This window comes from Triticum dicoccoides, chromosome 2A (genome assembly GCF_002162155.2).
Source record: "Triticum dicoccoides isolate Atlit2015 ecotype Zavitan chromosome 2A, WEW_v2.0, whole genome shotgun sequence".
Lineage (NCBI taxonomy): Eukaryota > Viridiplantae > Streptophyta > Magnoliopsida > Poales > Poaceae > Triticum > Triticum dicoccoides.
In genome coordinates, this window is record NC_041382.1 from 210163832 (window position 1) to 210174044 (window position 10213).

General features: G+C 49.5%; 1 pseudogene; it reads right to left on the reverse strand.

Annotated features, from left to right (window-relative positions):
* Positions 1-2783: 2783 nt before the first annotated feature.
* Positions 2784-5778, reverse strand: LOC119354251 (annotated as a pseudogene).
* Between the last annotated feature and the right edge of the window lie 4435 nt (positions 5779-10213).

Sequence of the window (10213 nt, forward strand, 5' to 3'; positions counted from 1 at the left end):
CGAGGCCTGAGCAAATGGCAGCGCTTCATCTTTGAATTGGTCTTTTGGGTTTTGATCCTTGAATTCATCTGTCATGACGGAGTCGATGGAACTCGAGTGTAGATTCCTACAATCTCTTGGCTGTTAGGTTTTCTCGTCATAAGTGCGCGGCAGTATCTGGTGTGGTCGATTCAACAGTCACGACAATGGCTTTAGGGCGTTGATCTTCAAGGACATGTGCACGAAGACTTTTCAGTTATCATTAATAAGGTTAGGCCGGCTCAGGTGTGGGGCAGCTACAATGGTGTGTTAACGGCTCGGTACGACAGTGGTAGTGGTCGTTCGGTGGTCCACCTTGATGTATTTTTTTAATTATGTTTAGAGTGCTTTGTACCTTTGGTTAACTTTTATAATAAAATTGTGTTTCTTTAAAACAAAAGAAAATGTATTGACATGTGACCGTGTACCATCACACATAATGTACTTTCGATGAACTTTGTATCATCAAACGAAAATATCAACACCCCGTTTCCAAAAAGACTAACACTCCGTCAGACGGTTACACAAATAGACCGATCTTCTCTGCTCAGGTGACTATCTTACGGCTACCCAAAGAACCGCATCTGTTGTTTGTACGTACCTATTTCGTGTGTGAAACTGGGCGCAACCGAATTTTATTCCCCGTGTTGGTCGTGCACTGACACTGCTGCAGCATGTTGCAACTCCGGTATGCTACTTATTCAAAAAAAAAAAAAAAACTCCGGAATGCTACAATCACGGCTGGTGCTGATTGCGAGTTCAGATAAACTTAACTTCAGTTTATCCATGGTTTTTACCTTCTTTTTTTAGTTGGCATGCTTTTTTTAACTTTGCTTTTTACTCTTCAGAAAAAAAAATCTTACATTATAGAACCGAGGAAGTACTTTTAAGCAATTGATTCATCAGCAGCTCTCGTACATGTTTGCCATCAGGTTGCTATGCCATATGCTCCGTGCACACCTAGACCTTGTTCGACAATCCACCGACTCCGAAAATCTGCGAAGCGAAAAAACTGCAGCTTCATCCGCTCCGGGAGCGGAGTTGTGGAACATAGCAATTACAAACAGGGCATTAACTGCTGAAAGGCGAGACCGGGGCTCCTCCCGCCCAGGCCACGCCGCGCCTTTTGGATGCGGCCGGCGGTTCTCAACATCTCGACCCGGGCGTTCGATGATCTCTGTCGGGCATTCAGTGCTTCCAGTTGGATTAGCTGGCACGTTGCACATGCGCGGTCACAAATCGCAAGGGCATGGGATCTGTCGTTCTCCGTCAAAACCTTAAAACACACTGTGCTGTACCGTGAGTTTGCCGGCCATAACATTGCAAGATTATTTTGATGCTGGTAATCTGTGGTGCCGATCGATGATGCTACCGCAAACAGGAGAAATGATCGTGGGGTCTCTTGCGCTCTTGCACGTAGTCGTGTTGACGAACAGCGTAAGCAGTAAAAAAAGGCGTTGTTATCGTGAAATGCGTAAGGTGGATCGACCAGTCGCCAGCTCTGTCGCGTGCGCAGCGCTTAGGGCTAGTTTGGTTCGCTTCCACGTCGCGGGATGCCTGGCCTGGAGCTTCCCTGAAGTCTGCCTGAAGTTCGTTTGGTTGGTGTCCTGAGAATTTTGGTGCGAGCCTGGCCTGAATCGCCCAGGCATGAGATTAGCCTGCCAGGCGTCCCCTTCCATCCGCCTGGACAGCAGGCAACATCAGCCTGACGCTGATCCAGCAGGTTATAGATGAGTTATGGGCTGCTTTGTCAGTTTTATGTTTGTTCATTCCTCCCAGGCCCAGCACACAATTCAAACAGCTACCTCTCCAGGCTGCCTGACCAGGCTAGAAAATTAAAAATCTCAGGCACATACCAGGCAGCAGCTTTGCCCAGGCATGCGGCCCAGGCTTGCAACCGCACCGACCGCCCAGGCTCGGAGGCCACGATGCCGATCGATCAGCTACCTACCCAAAGGGATCAGGGCATGTCATGTCAGTACGTACGTCGATGCGCTGCGACGGAGCGCCTCCCCGCCGCTAGAAAATCTCGCACTAATCGATCGACGCGAGCCGTCCAACGGCCACCGTTACTGCTCTCTCTTATGCACGTTTCCAAAACCCCCCATCGGTCGGCGTCACGCGGTACCACTCGTACCATTGCTGCTCCGTCCATCTGGGCGGGTTCACGTGCTTTTCGTCAAATCATTTTGGAAAGGCCACTACACAACAAGTCACATTTAGCAATATATTTTCCATTTTTCTTGCGTGGGACCAGTGTGGTTGTCAAACTTTACGATCGACGGGCATGATGCATGCACTGAATGCAACGCAGGGTACGGGCACGTACGCGCGCACATGCACCGGTGGTGTGTCGTGGAATCGCATTTCGTTGCTGTTCTGATCAGTCCCGCGAGTCCGTAACCGTTGCATTTCTGTTCTTCTGTTTTGTTTGCCCGACAGCACATAAATCGTGCAATAAACAATGCGTGCTTCTTGCAAATTCACTTGGTTTCCCCCAGATTGAAGCAGAGTCGGACTCCACAACGGTAATAGAATCATGTGATGGTCAATCTAGATGATGGGATGAAGCAGCTGCTATTTTTACCAAGTGTGTGGATCTTTCTTCGTTGATCAGGAAGGTCAAATTTCAGTGCTGCCCACGTCCTTGTAACCAAGCAGCGCATGTGCTAACTAACTACGGTTATTGTATCAACTCAAAAAAAAACTACAGTTATTGTAATAAGATTTTTCTTAGTTGGACGGATGAGCCTTTAGGCTTTCTTGTTTCAAACCTTGTGGACAATGTAATTCCTATTTTCAATCAATAAAACTAGTCATGATGGTCTTTTCTAAAAAAAACAATGCATGCTTCTTGTATTAGTATCCCACGAATGGATTATTCTTTTTCGTGGACATATTGCTGAGAGACGTCCGGTACTACTAATTGGCCTACTAGTTACGGCAAGGGTGCGTGTATCGACCCGATTTGCCTGGGTGGGGTACAAAGAGCGGCATTTTCAACCGAATATCCATTCGATCTTGTCGAACGCCCAGTCGATGAGCTCCGCGAGGTCGCCGCCGGCGCTCATGTCCGTCTCGGGATCGAACGGGTATGGCTCCTCCGGCGACGTCGCGTCCAGCAGCTGGTCCATGGGTACCGCCGGCCTCGACCGCTCCAGAGGCTTCAGGGGCCGGTGGTACTGGGCCGGATCGGCACAGTAATCCTGAAACAAAAAAACACACAGCCCAGAGCACGTCGTAAGAAGTCACAGGCTCATAGCCCGCCAAAGGCGCTAAAACTGGGCTTGCCTGATCGGCGTGCATTTTCCTGACGAAGGTTTTGAAGGCCCGGTACTTGTTCCCGGCCAGGAGTTGGTCCGTGAGCCTGAGGTACGTCACCGCGGCGAGGCGGCGCGCCGGGACGCCGCCGAGGTCGACGCCGTTGGGACGCGCGTTCTTCAGCATCTGGTTGTACGCCCGCCGGTCGTACCTGGGCAGCGCGTTCTCGCACGCCACCTCGGTCCCCTCCCTCCACCCGGCGCTCAGCACCTGCTGGACGAGCTCCTCCGGGGCGCTCATGGCCTCCTCGGCCTGCTCCGAGTTCCGCATCTCCGCGCAGGTGAAGTTGAGGACGGCGCCGTCGTGCCGCGCCAGCATGCGCGCGATCGCCCGGTAGCCGTCCCGCCCGTCGACGTTGTAGTACCCGGCGGTGAGCTCCGCCGCGTGGCTCGGGTGCCTGTACCACCAGTGTATCCCCGACACCTGCAAAATCAGGCTCGTCGTTTTCTTCAGCAATTTCTTTCTCGCTGCAGATGTCAGTGCGAGACGTACCTTTGCGGCGAGCTTGACGGTGCAGCCCAGGAAGACCCTGTTGGCTTCGTCCAAGATCCTGTCGCCGTGCTCGATCAGCTTGCTGGAGTACCATGTGAGGAAGAACCTCCCCTTCTCGGTGAGGTACGTCGCGCCGGCGCCGTCCGCCGTGAAGAAGCGCGTGTCGTCAGGGGCGTCGTTGTACTCCCCGGCGTCATCGGGGAGCTCCCACTCCGGGTGTCCGGCATCCGTCGCTGCCGCTCTGAAATCCTCCTCTAGGTACTTGTCGTAGCACTGCAGGAACGACTCGTTTTTTGAGCAACTTGAACCAGCCGTGACAGAGTACTAGAGTAGTTCTGAATATCTCGGGATTCGAGCGTACTTGGAACTGCCCGATGCCGGGGAACGCCCACCCCTGGCTCTCCGGGTAGGATGGGTACCTCAGCTCGCCGGCAGGGCCAAGCCCAACCTCTGTGTCCACGATCAGGCCACACTCCAACAAGCCCGCCATGTTCTCTCTGAAGCTCTCCATGAAATCCGCGTAGAGCTGGAATTGCAGCGGCTCACAAACAAGTAACCGGTTGATTAATTTGTGTCAGAGCATCTCCAACAGCCGCCCAATGCGCGGCGCCCAAAAAACTGGTTTACAGCGCGCAAATAAAATTTTTTAAGACGCTAGAAGACGTTTGCTCCAACAAGCGCTGCAAAATATGCTACGCGCGCGAGTCCAACGGTGCCATCTGCAGCAGCCCAGAGTTTGCAGCCCGCGCGACCGGGCGCACTAAATATGCTGCGCGCGATGCCTTTTTGATGCGCGTGCTGCATTAGTTACAGCGCGCGCGCACTTTTTATGCGGCTGCTGGAGATTCCAAACCGGATCCGCACACGCTAAAAACAGTTTTTATACCGCGCGGCGTTTATATAGTGCTTCTGTTGGAGATGCTTTCAGTCTGATACAGCGAGGGTCGTGCGGCCGTGCTGTACCTGGATGGCGGTTCTGCCGTGGAACAAGGGCCGATCGCCCACGCCGATGGTGAGGTACTCCTGGTTCCTGGCCCCGCCGGGGCTAGTGTAGTACACGTCCGGGTCCGCCTCGCCGACGTCGCGCACCCACGCCGGTATCGGGATGTTCACGGCGTCGCCGACGTTGCCGCCGCACGCGTGGAACGACATGATGACCTGCAGCTTCAGTCCTTCCTCCTGCGCCAACCGGAAGAGCTCCCTGTACGCGCGCCACTCGTACCGCCCCGGCCCGGCGCCCTCCACGATGCCCCACCACACGTCCGCCATGACGCCGTCGACGCCCGCCTCCCTCAGCCGCCGCAGCTTCAGCCTCAGCCCCTCCGCGTCCTTCACCTTGTTCTCGGCGGTGATCGCTTCTAGCTGTTACGGTGTCGGTCGATCGTGTGAGAAGCATTGCCACCAAAGCTTGCAAAACCACATGAATTTGCTCCTTCGGTTCTTACGGCCTTACGGGGAGCATGACGAACACCGGGACGTAGTTGGCCAGCATCTTCTCCTCGTCAACATCCAACGGCGGAGGCTGCGCGAGCAATCGCCAACGATACAAGAACTCAGTTCATGGCGCAAGAAACACTTCTCTGCTACTCCTACTATGCATGCATGTGTCGATGTACCTGTGGCTGTGGTGCACGAGAGGTCTGCGCGCTCTGGGAGGCGACAGCTCGTAGAGGAAGAGGGGAGGGAAGCGTCCTCCCGGAATCGACGACGATCTGTCCGGTGGCCGTTGGTGGAAGAAGAGCAGGTGATGCCGCCCTTCTCCGGCAACTCCCCCATGGCTGTAACTTGACCCCCGACGACGACGGCGTGGTCGCGAGCATGGTGTGCACACGGTTCTTGATTTTCTTTCCCGTACTTGTTTCTGCTGCGACCAATAGTTTTGTGGTCTTGGCGTCGCTGTATACTTATGTAAGTGGCCATTCCCCGTTGCCATGGAATCCGCGTGACACACGAACTCGGACCCGGGTTCCCCGTGTCGGATGGTGTCGACGTCTCTACGCCGTTTCCTCCTTGGGGGCATCTTCTTGGATTTCTTCTGCTTCGGGTGGACTCGCCTCTTGCTGCTTCCTCTCCACCTCGGCTTCGATCCCTGGCTGGCCATTGTCCTTGGCGACTCGAGTGGAGCTTGCTTGGACATCCTGGGGTGGCCTCGACGACGCACTGCCCTTCGACCTCGGCGGCAGTACACCGGTACTGCGCCCTTCGGTCTCGGTGGCGTGTTGCCTTCTCGGCTTCGCTGGCGGCACACCGGTGCCGCCACTCGAACTCGGCTATTCGACGCTCTTCGTTCGCGCCAGTGATGCTTCTCGATATGCTTCTACTTCGGTGTCTCCTTTCTATCAGGGATGTGCTTCATGGTGGCCCGGACGACGTTCGCGTGGACATCCTGGGGTGGCCTCGGCGGCACACTGCTCTTCGACCTCGGCGGCGGTACACCGGTGCCGTGCCCTTCGGTCTCGGTGGTTTGTTGTCTCTTGGCTTCGCCGGCGCACACCGGTGTCGCCGCACGAACTCGGCTATCCGACGCCCTTCGTTCGTGCCAGTGATGTTCCATTGCGAGTTGCTGTTATGGTGCCCGTCTTTTTCTCCCTAGGCCTTATTCTGGTTCATTGTCAGTGGTGGAACAAGCTGCTCGGCGGAGCTTGCTACCTGAGATGTCGGCCTCCAGGGGTTTCGGTTTGGTTCTGTTGCCAGCCTTCCCCTCCATTTTGTTTTTCTTTCTTCTAGTTTTGGGCTTCCTCTTGAAGCCCTCCCCTGTTATTTCCTTTTGTGCCTTTGTGCACTTACTTGTATCTGTACTGACTGCCAAGTCACTTTCGAGTGGGAATATAACAAGCGGTGGGGTTTTTGGCTCCCCCGTCAATCTCGAAAAAAAAATGCGCAGCCATGGGAGGAGCCTGCCTGCTTGCCGGTATCCACCAAGGTGTGGTCTGCGTGAGCTGTGGTTCTGCGCGTGTGCGCATGTGGTTTTCGTTGACGTCCTCTTCGTTCTGCTCGACTTGTCTGTAGCTTTTCCTGTTTCGTTATCTCGCGGCGCGGCGAATGTTGGGTCTGTAGAGAGGCTGGGTGTTTGTTATTTTGTCTCTTTGGTTTTGGCAGTGTGCAGTGATAGCTCCAGCGTAGCTACGCTGTAGATTCAACATGTGGACAGGCTCAAGTTTAGAGGCCAGGAAGAAAGGCGGAGCTTCTTTTGGCTAACAACTAGACCAACTATGCCCTTGTGAAAGATTGTAACACGAAACGTTTTTTTTTTGCGACGATGTAACGCGAAACGTTAAGAACTAACTTTATCCGCGCTATAGAGAAAAATGTGATTCCTTTTAAAAAAATTAAACAAAATTTGAATGTCCACGGATTTCAGAAAACATAACGAAAAAGAAAAAAGTTCATATATTCAAAAAGTTCATCAAAAAAATATATCAACGATTTTCAAAAAGGTTCACAAATTTGAAAATCCTTCATAGATTTCGAAAAACAAGTTCACTGACTTTGCAAAAAGTTCATCAATTTTAAATAAAGTTCACAAATTTTAAAAAATGTTCACCGATTTTGAAAAAAAAGTTCATCGAATTTAGAAATAGTTCATTGGATTTGGAAAAAGTTCATTGATTTTGAAAAAAAATTCATCAAAGTTGTACAAAGTTCATCGAATTTGAAAATAAGCTCATCGAATTTGAAAAAAAATCATCAAAGTTGAAAATTTTCATTGAATTTCAAAAGAAGTTCATCGAATTGAAAAAAAAGTTCACGAATTTGAGAAGGAAATTCATGTATTTTATTTTTTTTAGCAAAAAGACCATTCCAAAAACAATAGAAATAAAACTCAAACAAAACCATTCGAGCAAAAAAAGAAAATAAAGAAAGATTATAAGAAGGGAAAAGCTATAAATAATCACGTCAAGTCGGTTGGCTGGTTGGTTGTGTTAACGAACAATAAGCCAGGAGATCGCATGTTCGATTCACCTCTTTAAACAAAACAAAAAAGTAACATGGTCCGGCCCTGCACGGAGAATGGGATGTGGGTCCTGTACGGTTAAGCCTGTAACGGATGATGCCTATGGGCCGCCCATTAACATGCGTGCTCGTTCGGGGTCTGATCGTTGTTGCATTTGTTCAGTTTTTATTTCTTTTTTCTTCCCTACGTCTTCGGTTTACTCTAGTTTATTTGTTTAATTCTTGTTTTTTTTCCTTTTTCACTGATTTTTCTCTCTTTTCTTTTTTGCACTGTTTTTTCTTTGATTTTCTTTCAATGTAAATTGGCTCATTTTGTATGGTCAGTCATCTAAATTTTTCGAAAAGAGGTGCTTTATGACTTAAATTTTTTAAGCATTACACTCAGCCTCTACATAATTAAGATGCACACAGTCAAACAAAGTCCTTTCGTACAAACGAAAAATGAAAAGGCGGAATACAAAGAAACATGTAGAGTCCGTATAACTCCTAAAGCGGAGGTGAGCCAATCCTAAGATCATACTGCCACCCATGTTGGGTAAAAGTATCGCTTGCCGTATCCTCGAATCGTGTACAACCTCCGTAAATAGATCTCAATTCTCCACGCGTTGCAGAGAGGACCATAAACGAAGAGTCTTAGTACATCTGTAGATAACCTGCATTAGAGAAGTACTTGTTTTTTCTTTGATTTTCTTTCAATGTAAATTGGCTCATTTTATATGGTCAGTCATCTAAATTTTTCGAAAAGAGGTGCTTTATGACTTAAATTTTTTAAGCATTACACTCAGCCTCTGCATAATTAAGATGCACACAGCCAAACAAAGTCCTTTCGTACAAACGAAAAATGAAAAGACGGAATATAAGGAAACATGTAGAGTCCGTATAACTCCTAAAGCGGAGGTGAGCCAATCCTAAGATCATACTGCCACCCATGTTGGGTAAAAGTATCGCTTGTCGTATCCTCGAATCGTGTACAACCTCCGTAAATAGATCTCAATTCTCCACGCGTTGCAGAAAGGACCATAAATGAAGAGTCTTAGTACATCTGTAGATAACCTGCATTAGAGAAGTACTTGTTTTTTCTTTGATTTTCTTTCAATGTAAATTGGCTCATTTTGTATGGTCAGTCATCTAAATTTTTCGAAAAGAGGTGCTTTATGACTTAAATTTTTTAAGCATTACACTCAGCCTCTGCATAATTAAGATGCACACAGCCAAACAAAGTCCTTTCGTACAAACGAAAAATGAAAAGGCGGAATACAAAGAAACATGTAGAGTCCGTATAACTCCTAAAGCGGAGGTGAGCCAATCCTAAGATTATACTGCCACCCATGTTGGGTAAAAGTATCGCTTGCCGTATCCTCGAATCGTGTACAACCTCCATAAATAGATCTCAATTCTTCATGTGTTGCAGAGAAGACCATAAACGAAGAGTCTCAGTACATCTGTAGATAACCTGCATTAGAGAAGTACTTGTTAAAAACCTTATCATTTCTACACAGGCAAACTGACCAAATAACGACACGCGCTCTCACCCTAAGAAGAGTTCTAAACATGTGATCAATCCCATGTAACCAGTTGCCAAATATATTAGCAACACTACAAGGAGGATACAAGCTAGAAGCTATCTAGATGACTGACCATATAGACCGAGCCAATTTGCATTGGAAGAATAAATATTTTATTATCTCATCATGATGACAAAAACACATTGTGGACTTTTATGCCAATTCCTCTTGATAAGGTTATCTTTAGTAAGACTGACTCTGCGATGAAGATACCATGCAAATATTTTATTCTTAAAAGGTATACTCATCTTCCAGATCTTCTTGTTATTATCAACTGTCACATCAGACCGGATTGACGCTCTATACATTGACTCCAATGAGAATTGTCCATTCCCATGTAGGTTCGATCAAAATACATTAGACCCATGTGACAATTGCACCATAGACAACCGTTGGAGCAGGATGTACCACGATTGGAGTCTAGGTCCAATTAAATTTCTTCTGAACGTCACATTTGGCGAAAACGATTCTATTACCGTGGCAATAGTATCACCCTTGTGACACACAATGTTGTATAGAGCCAGATATTGTTCCCGGAGTGTGGCATTTCCTAGCTACTTGTCCTCCCAGAATCTAATTTTCGAGCCATCCTTAGAGCATCTCCAACAGGCGCGCTAAACAGGCGCCGCGCCACAAAATCGCCCGTTTTAGCGCGCGCGCAACCCGAAGGATGGCTCCAGCGGGCGCGCAATAGCCGCGCGTGGAAGCGGTACCTCGCGCGGTGTATTTGCGGCGCCCGCTTCCGCGCGCGGCACACTCGACGCTCGCGCTGCGCGCTCTTCTTCTCCCCCTCCAAAGCCCCGCGCGCGCCGGCGCCGGCGACCCGCACCCATGGACGCACGCGCCGGCACCCCGCTCACCCC